This window comes from Varroa jacobsoni, unplaced genomic scaffold (genome assembly GCF_002532875.2).
Source record: "Varroa jacobsoni isolate VJ856 unplaced genomic scaffold, vjacob_1.0 scaffold_479, whole genome shotgun sequence".
In the NCBI taxonomy this organism is placed as follows: Eukaryota; Metazoa; Arthropoda; class Arachnida; order Mesostigmata; family Varroidae; genus Varroa; species Varroa jacobsoni.
In genome coordinates this window covers 92242-108326 of record NW_019213381.1, presented here as the reverse complement: position 1 = coordinate 108326, position 16085 = coordinate 92242, and the positions used below count along the sequence as shown (strand labels likewise).

The 16085-nt window shown below is 44.9% G+C and overlaps 1 protein-coding gene across 3 annotated transcripts in view; it reads left to right on the top strand.

Annotated features, from left to right (window-relative positions):
- brat (tripartite motif-containing protein brain tumor) overlaps nt 1-16085 on the top strand; it is a 72427-nt gene that overhangs the window by 10588 nt on the left and 45754 nt on the right. The window lies entirely within an intron of this gene.

Genomic DNA, 16085 nt, shown 5'->3' with positions numbered 1-16085 from the left:
ACCAAATGTGAAGATGTGACCTGCGAGTGTTAATAATATTACAGTTCCTAAGTGAATATAGCCCAGATCATTGAATAAGGGGCTGCGGGGCAACAAATACAATACCACACAAAGTTCAACTAACGTACCACCGAAAGACACATCTTAAAGAAGTCCTTTGTATATTTTGAAAAGCGTACGTGTTGTTGGTAAAAAAACATCCATACATAAATGTAAGATGTCCATTTGGGTGTAATTAAAAATAACTTAATTTCAACTATTTAGTTTTACTTCATAGCGGAAGCACTTTGAGAATCTAGTGACTGACGTAAGCGGCAACCTTAGCTCTATCCGCAATGTTGTTTCGAAATTTCATCTGTTTATCGAATGTAACTTCTAAATGTCTGTGGACCGCTACTTCTTTTTTAGCCTGCTGATTTGAGTAGCCTACCTTGTAGTAAATAGTTATTAGGACATTACATTTAGCGACCTATATCTCCATACAGTTTGCTGTATACCTACAGGAAATGCAGTTAGCGCTTTTCTAATTACCAATGAGTTTTTGCTATTCGAAATCGCTTAACTATCTAAAGCGTTACGGTGTGATCTGCGAGACAGGACTACTAAAGAACAACTAGCCAAGGAATAATCTTAAGAGGTGCCATTATTGCAACAAAAAATGTGACGCTCCACACTATCAAGCTCGACCGAGAAACTGAAATACATAACAAACAGACGCACCATCAGCAGACCGAGTTTTTCAATTCATCAGTCGTTGGCGCTCAGCACTCACATGCAATAGCCGAACGCAAGGGCCTAGTTGGTAACGCGATGTGTATACTGCGTCACCCTAATACTAGGGTGCGCTGAGAGATAAAGGTGTTTTTCATATAAAATTTCCTTGAGCTTTTGTCTTACCTGATACGATAATGGCAGCGATCATAACTACCTAACGAGTACCTACCAATTCTTAGGCATGAAATAACGCTTATATTGTAATGTCCGCGGCCGTAACCGTCGGAACAACTGATCTCACTAATGCGAAGAATTTGGTATTTAACAACCGAAGAAGATAAACACGGCATCTAGTAGTACTTCGCACAGGGTCCGTCGATCCGCAATGTTAGCTTGTTCGTTAAGAGCTTCTATGGAGAATTGAGGTGGGCCCAGTTATGCCGTGGGCCTCTCCTGGGTGACTAATAATACCTCACAATTAATATTCGAAGTGATTCAGTATAAAGAAAGAGAGGTTGAGAATCAATCGCGGCTTAAAAGTATTTACCCACCACCCGCAGTTATGCTATATTTGAAACTGTTAACTAAGTTTCAAATGACAATAATTACTGTGGTTTTCGGACAAGTTTAGGTGCATTTAGTCAGGAACAATGAAAAGTTTTCAAAAACTTCAATTTTTTTGATTGAGAACATATATCTACTGATACATTTATATACTTACTTGTCATTGGTTAGTGCGAGGGTTACCTAAAATGCGGGATTAACCATTTTCGGGATAGCCCTCTCTATATGCCTTGCAGCGACGGCGCGATAAGCTAACGTTTCGGAAAGATTGAATTGCTTTCCAAGCGCTTCGAGAAATATCGAGGCTATCGCGATCAGATACATTAAGAGATTGCGTAGTACAGTTCTAGCATCAACCAGTGTACTCATAGCATTATTCTAGGGCTCTTAGTGGTCGCAGTGGACTGTAGTAAACTTTTTGCCTATTCGTATAGCATTTTATAATACTCAGGCAAGAGGTAATCAGCAAAAAGAGCAAATTAAGATATTGGAAGTATTCGTTAATAGGGTGTCACGTTCATTCTTGTTCATCCAGTACTTTCAGAGGCATTGGCATATTTATGTCATATTCATTGGGCTCATGGTACGTAATTATACAGCACGATGTGCAAGCAGATAGAACGGCGGCAGGGGAACGTCCTGCAAGGTTTCCATTGTCGCCATTAGAAGTATGCTAATTCATAGCATGTCTAATATGTATATATATATATATATATATACGTCTTATTATGATAAACGTTGTAAATATAACATCTTACTATTCAGTCCTAATGATTAATAAAACTATTACTTTCTTAATTGAAATTCAATCGACCGTCATAGGGCGCAGTTGTAACACCTGCACCCCAAGGCAAAAGGCCGTCGTTATCACGTAACTCAAAGTATTGTAGTGGCACCAACGGCCACGCTACCGCCCTATGGTCTGATTTCGATCCTCTACACTACTTTGGCCTTTAGTCATACTACCGTCGCCTCTCAACGGGCCTTGTCCCAAGAGGGGGTACCAACTAATCGGCACCCACATTGTGCCCCTTCGTGTATTCTTCTCTTTTTCCCTTGTTTTCCCTTTCCCATCTCGTTCTCTCTTTCTTTTCTAATTTTCCCGGATCCTCGCTCCTCTTCCAACCACGTTTTTCTATTTTTCTACATAAACTGCTCTCACTCGTTTTTTTCCGCTCATCGTTTTGCCCCTCGTCCCTCTCTCTCTTCCATTTCCTTCCCCCAATGGCGGATTGTCGGTCTGTCGCTAGAGTCTGCGGTGGTGGGAAAGGGCTGTTAGTGTTGAGGATTGTGATACCGTCCGTCGTCTTTCGCTTACGGTGGCAACGGCGGCGTGGGCAAGCGCTGCCGTAGTTCTGGTGGTAGTGTGAGGTGGGCGAGAGTTGTGACGGCCGAGAAGGGGGGAGAGCGGTGGCTACAGCAGCTGCGCTGGGGTCATTGACCTGTGTACGAACGGGGCCGGCGACAGCGGCTTTGGCGGTTACGGCGACTTACGGCAGCAACCAGCAGTGATGTGATGCCAGCGTCGGTCGGTCGTGGCGGTCCCGACGGCAACTCAATCTGACGACAGCAAAGCAACTGCAGCGACGAGGACGGCCACAGCAGAAACAACAACGACGACGACGACGGCCACAGCATAAACAACAACGACGACGACGCTAGCGACGATAAAGGACACGGCAATAACAACAACAGAAGTATCAGCACCAGTGACTGCTGGCGTAGTAGTAGCGGCAATGGAACGCATGGAGTAGGCAGCGAGGAGTCAACGAAAGCGGTCGGTGGCCGGATGATGTTAGTCGCTTGCCTGTCCCTCACGCCTAAGTCACATTGCAGCGGCAGCGCGACTGGCAGAAACAGCAACAAGCAAAGCAGAAGCAGCAGCGGCCGGGGACTAAGCGACCACGATCAAGCGAGTGCTTGAAAGCGGCAGCGACGGTGGCGGCGGCAGGAACAGCGACAACAATAACAACTGCAACGACGACGACGTAGAGCGGAACGACGATCGCAGTCAGTCGAGTCCGGTACTCCAGCCGAACAGCAACCAGAAAAAGGAGAAGACGGACGAATGTAGTATCAAATCTCAAGGATAGCAGACGGCGGCAGCAACAGCTATTGCAGATGTCGCTGACGAATTGAGCAAAAGAAAACGAAAACGTGCAACCCAGAGTTCTAGGCAAAAACGCTAGCTCGTGCGATGATCCTTGGTTGACGTCGTTGGCCACCGCCCTTCCTACAGCCAAACGTAACAGCGCTTAACCTTTTTGCAGAATGTAAAAAGGTCGGAGTAAGAACACATTACATTTATCGGGACAAGAGGACACAGGCCTGATTTAGGCAAGAGGAAAGTAGACCGGAAATTGATAGCCGACGTAAAACACGTTCCCAGTCACCGGCATCCTTCGAGAGAGAAGTTGCGGAACTGAGGCTTCAGGAAGGAGGCGGCCTCTTCTCTCGTCGATGTAGATAAGCCGAACAGAAGGGCCTTCGCAATAAGGGTGAGCGCAAGAAACGGATTGGACCGGAGTAAATCGTCGGTACTCAGCATCACTCAGATTTCGTGAAATATCATTTGAGGAGCTGGCAGTAGTGCGCTTGTGTTATTGCCGTTGTTATTGTTGTTGTTGTTGCAGCTAATTTGAATCCAGCTGGCGACCAGTTTAGGGGAAAGCAACTTCGCCAGCCAGCTGCTACAGTTCAGCTACTAATCTGCTTATCGGTTTACCAGTAATCATAATAACGATAGCAAGTCTCTTTAGTAACTGCGTTGGCTGGAAATAGCGTATGTACGTTAAGGAGAACGTTGATTTGCCTGCTCACGGCCGCCAGACTATACATAAGTAAAACAAAAAGGAAGTTAAAAAATTTGTGCGTTCGCCGAGTTATAAAAATTGAAAGTCTCCGATCGAGTTGCTCGTTGAAGGACTCACTCGTGGTACTCGAGCTGGGCACTAAATTGTTGTTAATTTTGTTGTTGTTGAAGAAGTGACTCTTGACAACTGATTGCCTGATTGATTCTTTACCTAACCGATTAATTGATTAACTCAGGGAACAGCATCTGTGATTTGCAGTGTCCATAAGAAGCAGCCGATTTGCTAGTACTAATGTACTAAAATCGTGTAGAGTAACAGGAAGTGATGTGAGGAAAAAGCGTGTGTCAAAAGTGTTGCCCAGCAAACAAGACAGACGAAAATAAGTGGGAGGCAACGGACGCGCGCATAACTGAGCGGCAACAGCCATCACACCTATGTTAAATTGTGTAGAAAAAGGCTGTTTGTAATTCTGGGCTATAGAAAAGCAGCTTCGCGGTGTCACTGGCTAAACGTTACTGTGCATTGGAATACTGCGGCGATCCCCGCGAGACCCCGTACTAACGGCAGGCAGTATAGGCGGAGTTCATTGACCCGAGCTGGAGGAAGCACTGGGAAAACGCGCTGGGATTCGCTGTCAGCGGACATCGCCAGCTAACGTCTGGAAGACTCGAGAAAAACCACAGGTCCAGAAGACGATTCAAAAAGATCTCACGAAGGTTACTGATAACAGCAAACATTCATCTGGCCACTTATTTGTCGGACTTGTAACCAGCAGGATAGTGCCTGTTGAAACCAAGTGTGATCCAACTTGACCACGCGGGGTATTTACGTGATGGTCATCATCTGTTAACATTCTATTCTGAGTTTCGAAGTTGTCATTTTTCAGCCGCTGTTATGGAAAACGACTTGCAGCTCTGCTATTGTCATTCAAAGCTGGAGGTAGCTGGCTGAAACGAAAAGGTGAATTAGTGAGTTCTCATCTTGGCTCACACTTTGATGGCAAGCCGTCCGTGTAGGAAGTGGGTTGATTGGTTCACGTAGGCACGTTGTTTGCTGGTTGAGTGCACACGTGGGTGTTATCCGCTGTTTTAGGTGGACGAAGAAGAGGCGCATAATCTGCAATCAGCAATCAAACACACCGAAAATTCTAGAGGAGTCTGGAATGTTACAGTGTTGGGTAATGATATCTCCACAGAAGCGGTGTTCTCCAGCCTCGCGTCATTCCTGAGATACGTAGGTCACTTGCACATGCAATTACTACAGGCTGAACCGTATATATGTAGTGGCAACGTACCAAGAGATAAGCGTCATCGCATCTGTTTCATGCGTTTCCGCACCGTTGTCGTTTGAACGTGCAAAAAATCGTTCATTGGATAGTTGATCATCGATCGACGCCGTTTCATACAACATACCTCGAGCGTCATTATCATTACCGTCACCAACAATATCTTCATTGCTCTCATGCGCCGTCTCCCCCCCCGGCCTCTAGCTTTTTTATGGCTGCTATTATCGGGTGAATGACAGAGGAGAAGTTGGTCGTCTTAAGAGAGAACCTGTCAAGTCGACACCTTATGTGCGCGCGTAGTTGTCCGCCGTAGATGCTTTCGCTGAACTCGTACTATCGTGCAAACACCACGCATACGTTAGTGAATATAATTATAATCACCATAATACGAATACAACTGTACAGTTATCACTGCAGTACTATTGCAACCTTTACCCGACGTCATATGCTGCTCGTCTACGCCGCGCGATACGAAAAAGAAGAACTTACTTATACACTCATTAGCAATCAAGCAAGCTTACTCAATTGATCAAACTATCTACCGAGAGGCGATGCTTAGTATATAGCGCACAGCTATCCAGTCAGTAGAAAGCAAGCAACATTACTAATTATTATTATTACTAATGCTACAATTATATTGGTAAAAGGAACACTTCTACGAGCAATACTACGAGTGTTGTGCTGCAGTTGTTGTGTGTCCGTAAAGTCCCTTTGGCAGAAGCAAATAAAAAAAAAATTAGCAATCAACAAACAAACGCAAAAGAAGGACTGGGTTGGGACACGCACATCTTCACATCCCGTCTCACCTCAGTTCAGCCGAAGTCGAAGTCCCAATAGATGCATAAGTGGAGCCCAACAAACACAAGGAAAAAAACAACATAGTCAGACGAAGTGACTAAACTTACCATTTTGGTAAAAGGACGCAGAGAAATAGAATTTTGCATTCATCATACAATCCAGGGTACAACGTTAAGCGCCACCTATTGTTGCCCTTAATTGCAAATTGTTAAGTTTTGGTAAGTGTAAGAATACAGGTTCTTAGGACAGACAGAGTCGCGTACGAGATATTAATATTGGTGTTGTGATGTTACACGGAATAAGCTCGCAGCTTCACATTTACTTGTGTAACCTAATTAACGATTAAATACGTTTCTCGGCCTGAATTGGAGCGAGTAGATTGGAAGCTCCCATATTCGGGTTTTCAAGCGAGCTTCTTAAATATGTTACGTGCTCCTATTAATGAGTTTGAAGTTTTTATGCAGGGATTGGACTAGCTTAGATCAATTATATCGTCCGCCGGCACATCGAATGTCGGCACAGCTTTCTTAAAACCTGCGTCGATGACACAGAAAATAATGTCATTGATACGTAAAGTGCGAAGAGTTTATGGCACACCCCCTTCAACTCCTTTTCATTTCACCCACTTAAGTAATTATAATAATAGCAAACATGTGAAACAAACGGGTACAGTAAGTATCTATGTTCAGTATATATATGCTCTATAAAAAGACTTATTCCCAGCTGTATATCATATATATAAACTGCGTGTGTATTTAGGGGTTTTCTGTTTTACGTAGTGATAACAGATAGAGTATTCCTTAAAATGTCCATTAGGCAGTTTTCTGCGGTACTGCTTGTCGTTAGTGTAATTAGTTGGTAATTAAAAGAATAGAAGTTAAATATCATTACTATACATCATCTATCATTATATCATAAATATCTATGATACATCAAAACGACTGCACACAACGGCGACGCCCATATTGTGTCTCGTTTGTCCAAGGTAATTATAATTACTTGAAAATTCCTTATTTTTTTACACTTTCATCGTATGCGCACATTATGACTTGCCACGATATTCAGAAAAAATGAAACTTTACGAAGGACGCAATTGAATACGTATCTATAATAATATGCTATGCCTTCTTTATTAGGTTGCGCGTGTTTGCTAGTTGCGATAGCAGAATTCTATTCCACTGCTGGTAATTAGTGGTTACTACGAAGGCTTCTGGTTGCAGCTGCTTCTTTTGCTCACTCGACGTTGCCGTTGGTTACTGGACGCAGGCGAAAGCAGCATCGGCGTCGTCGCGTCAGTTGACGGCCATTGAACTTGTCGCGTAACGCTTCCAAAAAAAGTCCCCGGTAAATACATATCCAGACAAGTGAAAGAGCCAATCAAGCACAACTACAGTAACGAAGATGCAAAGACAGGATGTTGGCCCATAGAACCGCAGGAGCTGCTGCTGCTACTGTAGAAACGAACAGTGGAAAGGCCTTCATCTTCCCGATGGGTTTTCATGTCGTTGTCTCGTGAAAGACACCGGCGACGGCGGCTCCAAATAGTGACAGAATACGAAAAGACAGAAAACGGGATATTGCGGTTTAGTTGCGGCAGCAGTTACTGATCTCTAAGCCAACGCAGCTGTGAGCGTTACTTCGGCTGACGTTTCGTGCCATTTTTATGGATTGTTGTTGACGCCGAGCAATCTCGGCTTCTAGTGCTAATACTGTTCAACAGCCCTGCCTCTTAGGGTCTGTTATCTGCAAATGGGAGTTGTTACCGCTGTCGATTCTATTCTTCGAGCGTATCGCTGTGGCTTAGTGGTAAGCTGCCTTGCGCTGATCATGACGAACGCTTTCTGCTGGACGCCGTTACCACTCCGGGCCGTTGAACGCTACCGGCGCCGGCTTCGGTGGAATCAGTAGTGTGACGACGGCGGTGAATGAGCGCCAGCAATAAGAGCAGTGCAGATTTCGTAGACAGGCGACAACGAAGGAACAATGACCCATCACTTCTACTCTGCTATGACCGTCATCGCTTGCAGTTGCCGTAAGCAGCAGCGTCACGGCGCGGATAAGCGCCAGCGCAAAGTGTGCTGTTATTCTGGCTAGAGCAGCACGAGCAGAAGGAGGAGTAGCACTAGAACGAGTCTTTGCTGCTTCCCGGCGTCGCGTTGTTCCGTTGCCAGGGCTGCCGCCGTTTTGTGCACGGACGTCAGCGATCTTTGGGTTGGATAAAGAAGTCGGAGGCGCAGAAGTCAGAACAGGCAGAGTGATGGTAATGCTGACACTAACAACAACGACGCCAGCAGCAGCACGGCATAGCAAAAGACCAGAACAAGAAAAAGATATTAGGAAGACGTGCAACGGTGATAGCGATGATAGCGGAAAACCGTGTTGTCTTTCTCTGAGGAGGCTGTAGTGGAATTATTTTGCTAGTTCGCGAATGGAATAGTGGCTTTGTAGTAATAGTACTTGTTGTCGTAAGGATGAACCATCTTGCATAGATCCTAGCAGCGACTATGACGATGGTGACAGTGTTGATGGTCTGGATTATGATGGGTCGATGGTAGGGTGATACTAGCATGCCGCTGTTACTTAAAAGAAAGAAAACATAGGACGTTCACCCACCGGACACCCTGACAGAACCCACAAAAACAATAGAGAATAATGGTTAAGTCGCGCGTCCCCAACGATCAGTGTAGCGAACCAGAGGAAAAAGGATGAGGAGCAGGTCAATTCTGACGCGAATTGGGCCAATGATATACAAGATCCGAGTGGCGGTTTAAGTTGGCGCGTCATCCAGTCTCTCGTGTCCTTTATTCGTTATTGCTGAAGTGCTCGCGCTTCTCTTCGCCTTCCAATAGGCCTCGAACGTTAAATCCATCTGCAAAGAGATGAGTTCGAAGCCTACGTTTTCTGCAGCAGAAAAAGACGAAGCAACAACACGAAAATGGTGTACGTTTGTTTCGTTACGTTGCTTATTATACTTACCGCATTGTGAAACTGGGCAACACGCCGAGCACTTTTAGTCGACTCGCTTAGTCCTACCTAGTAAGGATTCGAAAAGCGTACGGGTGAGCGGAAGGGGATACTGTGTGAGGGGTCGTGTTCGCATACTGGTTGGGGATCTGGGCGGTGGCAAGGTTATTGGCCCTTCAGCGATAGGAGGGAAAGGGCGTCCACGAGAGACACTGAGCTCTCAGTATGGCCCGCTATAGTATTTGCTGTGTAACAAAATTCTAGTATAAAACACAAGCGTACAGCAGTGGGCTGCTGGCAGCCAAAGGCTCAGTGCGTGCGTACTAGCGTCTGATAACGCTTGTTATTGATGTGGCCTCAGAACGACGATAACGACACAGCGCAGCGGCATCGGCATCATCGGACAAACGGCCTCTGACGGCACCACCATTGGCAACTTTACTAGAAGCGCCATAGCCTTGCTGCCTGCCCGCCGCTTCTCACACGCCAAAGTTGAGGTTTTAGCAGAGGAGAACCAACCTAGCTCACGGCTTTATCATGTCTCCCTTTAGCTAGGTGGTGGCTGTATTTGTTCATTGCCCTTGCCACTTTTCTGCTGCAAGTTAACTATAAATAGCAACTCCACTCTATGATCAATCTTGCGTCTTTTTCTTCTGCTGCGTCCGGCACTGCTATCCTTCTGAGGGTAGTGGTGAGTGTCAAGAGGAAGGGAACGTTATATACACTGTGTTGTTGCTGTTATAGGTTTGTGTGGGTATGTTCGACTATGGCGGAGAGAGCAGCGAGAATGGAAGGAAGGAGCAGATAGGTGGCCAGTGAGGAAGGGTTCGAGTATGAGGCCTTACGTGTGAGTAGCAACAACAGCATTGCTGGAGGCCGCTTCAAGAAGCAGGCACGTCTGTCTGTTAGGGGAGGGGTAGAATTAGAGGAGGAGGCAATGGGGGCATGGGACAACTGAGGAACAGTTGGTGAATGGCCGTGCCGCCGATTAAGTGGATGGGCGGGTGGTTGCAGCGCCCTCCGTCACGGAGGACGTTGCCCTCGGTAGCGGTGGAACTGCGACGTGTGCTCCACCGCTTCACTAACGGATCGTCCCGACGGACAAACGCAGGGACGAACAAACTGACGCTACTAGTCGCTAGTCGGAAGTCGGGACACACCCTTTTCCGCGTAGGGGAAACACGCAAGGAAAACGGCATAACCAATGTGAACGACACTGCATATAGCGTATCGTGGCTATAGTAATAGAAGCTTGAGGCAAAGCTTTTACAAAGACCTTCACGATAAGGAGGATGAGATGAGTAAAGAGACAGCACCTCCTAACAGAAGGGGCAATACCGAGTACATCGTCAAATGGGCGGCCAAAGACGACCTGTTGAATTGTCAATGCTTCATTTTTCACTTTTTGAACAGTGAGTTCGCATTGAAAGGAGGATCGCAATTTTTACGTGCAACTCGAGAATTAATATTGTCCTATAATTTCTTAATTCATACTATTATCTATCGTATATTAAGTAACTCAGAAGTACGTTGTAGTTCATATCGAAAATGATACGTATTAAGCCGAGAACAAGACACCTTGTATCTATAAAGCGCCGATGCCTTTAAGAAGTAGCACTACTATTCGTCTAGGAAAAAGGTACTGCTCAATGTGTTGTTGTCATATATGAATTTTTTGAAAAACAGTACGTTTATGCAGTAGGCCACAGGAAGGGGTATGCCAGCGTGTCATTCCTGACAAGAGTTTAGCGTCCTTCGACGGCGAGATGCGCGCCAATTGGGAGCTGCAAAGAACGGAGCACCCGGAAATAGATAGCTGTATATAGCCTCGTCAGCTTTGTTCCTTTGCTAAATCCCCCTCCTCTACTTTTGACCGATTTGCTGCAGTTGCTTTCTGCGACACTGATGATGCAATCTGCATGTCCATAGACTTTTACCTTAATTTCGTAGATACACATCCAATATCAGTAGGCAACATTTTATTATGTTGCCTACTGATTGTGATTGAAAGTGGTTAATTCAAACCACTGACGAAAGACAAATCGTTAATTTTTACGTAAACGACGCTATCATTTTATGTGCTTTATTTACTTGCTTTAGCGTTGAAAAGTTAATTTAAAAATACGGAGCCCGTTAAGGTGTACGTTTCGTTATATTATATAAAGAACATAAGTATTTTCGCTTCGTTTTTTGTGTTCCCTTTTTTACCTCTCTTTTACTTCCTTCCCTCTGTGTTCGCTACAATCTAGTCCTATAATAAACGGAACTTTATGTCGAGTGCAGGCTTTAGCGATGTAAATTCTTGGAAAAAAAAAAGTACTCTTTCGACACCTACTATATTTTGCCTTTTGTTGACGTTAAATCTGAGGATAGATAGAAACTGCGTATGGAAGCTCGGATGGGTGGCCGAAGACCTGAAAGGCTGTACGACGCAGCTAATCTACTGGTTAAATAAATTTGTCCCAGTACATGTAGCTCAGGCAGGTACCCCTTTGGCCGCCCATGTCTGAAATTCGCAATAGATAGGTATGTCATTTTGGCTGTCTCAGCTACTGTTTGTATCCACAAACGCCGCGCACTAGGTAGAGCATTAGCCGACTAATCGGGTCGAGGATAGGTACAACAAAAAGTCATGCCGTTGGTTTATGGAAGATGTAATTTAGAACATTTAGAACAATTCCTCGAAAGATTCAGAGTACATTGAAGATACCGCCTTCTAGATCATCGATGTCGATTGCAATCTAAAAGGTGACTAGGCTGTGAAGGTGCAGGTGATGGTTGGCAGAGAGTGAAGTCTTCCTTTTTGCAAATGACCTTTTAGCGGATACGATGCCCAGGTCATTCGCCGCAGCGAAAACACACGTTAAGGCATAGGCCGTCACGTTACTCCGGTAGCACTTCGCTTTCCTTAGCGAACAAGATGCTGTCTGGTGAATCCTTGACAGCCAAAACCTCGAATGACCACAAATGCTCAACGACGCGCGCAAGTCCAATCGCAGTAGAGATAAAGACCGGTATCGTACACCTATGTGCGGGCGAAGGGGCTGGCCATTATCAACCACCCGAAAAAAACTTTCGAACGCCATCATTCTCTTTAACTATGTAGGCCGGAGGATGGTATTGTAGTATTGATTGATAGCAATAAGTAGCGCCGGGTATTAGGTGCAGTGCTTTCGAGGTAAGCGTTATCGACAAGCAGTTTCTGTAGGGAAAAGCCACGGATGGCAGAATGGCCTGGCGGCTAATGCATCGCCGCATAATGATAGCGACTCTTGGAGCTCGCACGTGGACACGTGGAGCGGCCCATGGCATCAAATATATTCACTGTGACTTCGACCGAACACTACCCCTGTCTATCAGGTATATCGGACCGCTGTGCAAGCCATCATTGCACTGAGGTGGGCGATGGTGGACGCGTTTCGGAACAAACAGGGTGGAGATTTGTATTGATTGATGATTACGTAGCGGAAAACAACAAAGTGGACGGCCCTGTTGGGTATCTGAGCGTGATGATGGTTGCAGCTGTTAACGTTGAGGTCGCTGATAAAAACATAGATAACGACGATGACTAGTCCTTGAAATAATTTCCGCAATCCGTGTGTTGTACTAATAGCACCTCGTGCTCGGTGCACTGGTTTAGGTATGCAATGATGCCCTCGATGCGATGTGCAGAAACTTCACTATTGAAGTTGGTCGTTAGACGGATATTGGATTAATTGTCTTGGGGCGATCATTTGCAATAAGCCTGTCAGAACGGGCACTCTTCTCAGACTTGAGGATGGCGCTGGTAGGATTGCGTGACAACAGGTTCTTACGGTTAACGTGTACTTCGAGAGCTCGAAAGTATACACACCTGCAGATGATTTAGCAGTTGTTGCCGTTCTCTCATCCCACTGGCAGAATGCGCTATTGGTATCCATATGATCCCTGCCAATCTACGCCGCCGTTCCAAGTCGATAGATAGACCTGTAGTAACTCTTAAGAAGTTCCAGTGTTCAAGTGTTGATTGCTCTACTGATGCTAAGTGGTGGCACTAGACCTCTGCGCAATACTTTAGGTAATTTTGTGAGTGTGATTAATCTCTCCGAGTCCGTCACCGTCCTTCGTCTGCTCATCTAATCATTAAATTGGGTACGCCGAATTCCATGTCGTGCGACATTATCGTTAAATAACTAGGGAGTTGTATTGACTGTCGGGGGGATGGTTAGCATAGTCATTGGTCGGCGTTTGGCTAGCACTGCGTTGCCCAGATGATGCCGTTGACGCGGCCGTTAGACCCAGCGGCAAAACCGTTTTGACCAGCGCTGGCCGCAAGTAGGCTCTTATATGCTTAGTAGTGGACTGCGTAGTCATGGACTGCACCGAGCTGGACTTCATCTTCGGACCACAGCTAGAATTGAGATCGAATCTTATTATCCAGCTTGCCTATCCTCGCCAAAAGGGACTTGACGTTAGCAGCCAGGTCCAACAATTCGTTCTGATTTGCAACATTTACAGCGACATAAGAACTGGCAAGCTCCTCCTCTTTAGTACATGCGTTTCGTGGAATACCCAAGCACCCTTTTTGAATAAGTGTGCTAACCTATGTCTGACAGACATTATAACTCAACAAGCTCCAACGTAGACCCATACGAGTATTACAGGCGTCGATGTGATGAAATGAGACTTCATTAATTGGCGCTTACACAACCACTAGACAGTCACTAAGTTTGGACAACAGTCCGCAGTTGTGCTAACGCTAGTTTAGCAAAACACTATCAAACGGATCTTTAGAGTTTTCACAAGCACGCAGGAAAACGGGGGCCGTATTCACTACGGCACCCCTGGCGGCAACGAATACACGTGTCGCTACGTTAGAGAGCAATTGGTAGTCGCAAATGAGGGCGTAGCTAGCACGTTGGCTTTCCCAGAGTGGCATAAAGAGAATGATTCTGGTAGTACGGCGCCAATTTGTGGGATATAACTCGCAGATTGGAAGGTGACAAGCGCATCCCTGATCTGAAGGGGAATAAAGTCGTAAGACATTATATAGGTGCGTTACGCTACTCTAAATTGCTTCATCTACAAGCAAGACACACTCTGTTCATCGCACATCGGCTTCTCACAACAACCTCTTGTCTATTTTCATAATATTCCGTCAGCTATCCTACGGTACTGAATGAATGAATTATTGGTGTCCTACGGGCGCCGAAACAATTAGCGGGCAGATATTTTACAGAGAGGTTTCTATAGAGTTACTAGCGGCGACGAAAAGTAATAATCCTATGTTGAGGTAGATTAAAGGAAAAGAAAGGGCAGCTTTAGGAGATACATCCAAGCTTACAGTCGACTTAAACTTTAATGTTTGCATAACCATTTGCATTTATTGGGACTTGAAGTGTCTTGTGTACCAGAAAAGGCTTGAGTAGAACAAGATGATCAACAAGATACAGCATCTATGTTTCATCTGTTAGAGATTGCCCGAAGAAAGTGTTTGCGCCCGGATTCGAACCCAGACCAGAACGTGCCCCTAAGATTAGCAGGCAAGTAGATTACCCACTGAGCTATCATGGGGACAACAAGGTACAGCCTAGCTACCTCGAATGAACGAGGTTATCCAGCAAAAAAAGACGAAATTCTTGAGGCTGGCTTTCATAATCTTCGCCTGGTCGCACATAATGAAGATTATGGAAGCCGCTATGCAAAAGCTTCAGTGGGAGATTATTTTGCACCCACCATAATCTGCAAATCCGATAAAATAATAAATCTCCGATACACAGTCATTACATTAATAATCATAAATTTGACAGTGAATGGTTTCAACCATGGCTATTCGAGATCTTCCACGGCAGAACTGGAAAGTTTTGGCGACAACGAATAAATATAATAGGATTCAGTCGTAGACAATAACCGCAGTACACCAATTAATTTGTTGCTATACCTCCAGTAAAATGATGCGTCTTTTGTTGGATAAAAGAGACAAAATTACTCATGTTCCAGGTGTATATATATATAGACGTATCAGAATAATCCTCTCTTTATTTCGAAACAACTTTTTACCAGCAGCAGCGAGCGTGTAGACGGTAACATACTAAAGTTCCGTAAATTTTCTCTCAAACACGTCTAGTAAATAGTAAGCTAATGACTAAAATCTAAATTGTGAGGCGACCGTTTTTGCTCGAGAACGTCCTCTCCGATTTAGCCAGCCTAACTTGCAATGATTTGGTTCGGCGGGTGGACATGCGGCCTACTATTCAACATGTGCAAATGTGATAACATGTTGTACTCTTTACAGGACTCAAAGCATAGGATGTGGATTCGGATTGAACACTTGATATTACATGTTATTAATCGTAGTCACGGCGGCGGTTTATTTTTGCATTAACGGTGAACATTTTTTCGTTAAATTGATACTACACTACTAGAAGAATCGAAAACGGCTTACCGCTCCGTGGAGAACCCAATAGCAATTAACACCGAAAGCTCCCCTAATGGTAAAAAACGTACCTGAGATCCACGTGTATAAAACGATTCGTTGTGCCTATTCTCAATTTACTTAGCACCCAAGACGATTACTAAAATATGAAACTAGTTTTTTGCATTTTTTTCAGTAAGCTGCGCAGCTTTTACAGCTGATATCCTGTCGTATTCTTTCTGCTATGGCATGCAGAAACCTACTTATGCCTTCCGCACAACCACAATTTCAAACGAAAGCCATCGTTGTTCAGCCAGAGAAATCAAGGAAATGTACAGTTTCGATATGGATTCGTCCAGGATTAGAAGAGCACTAGCTAAACCTCACTAATATAGTAAAGACAAATTTCCTGCCTTAACCAGAGTTTGTGCTTCTTTTTAAGGAATAATAAACATCTTTTCATAGTAAGTTTTTTTTCGTGCCGCTGCAACTACCATATGTACTAGGTCTATAGTTGGTAAGAAACGTGCCAGACGTTAATCTGATATTTCAA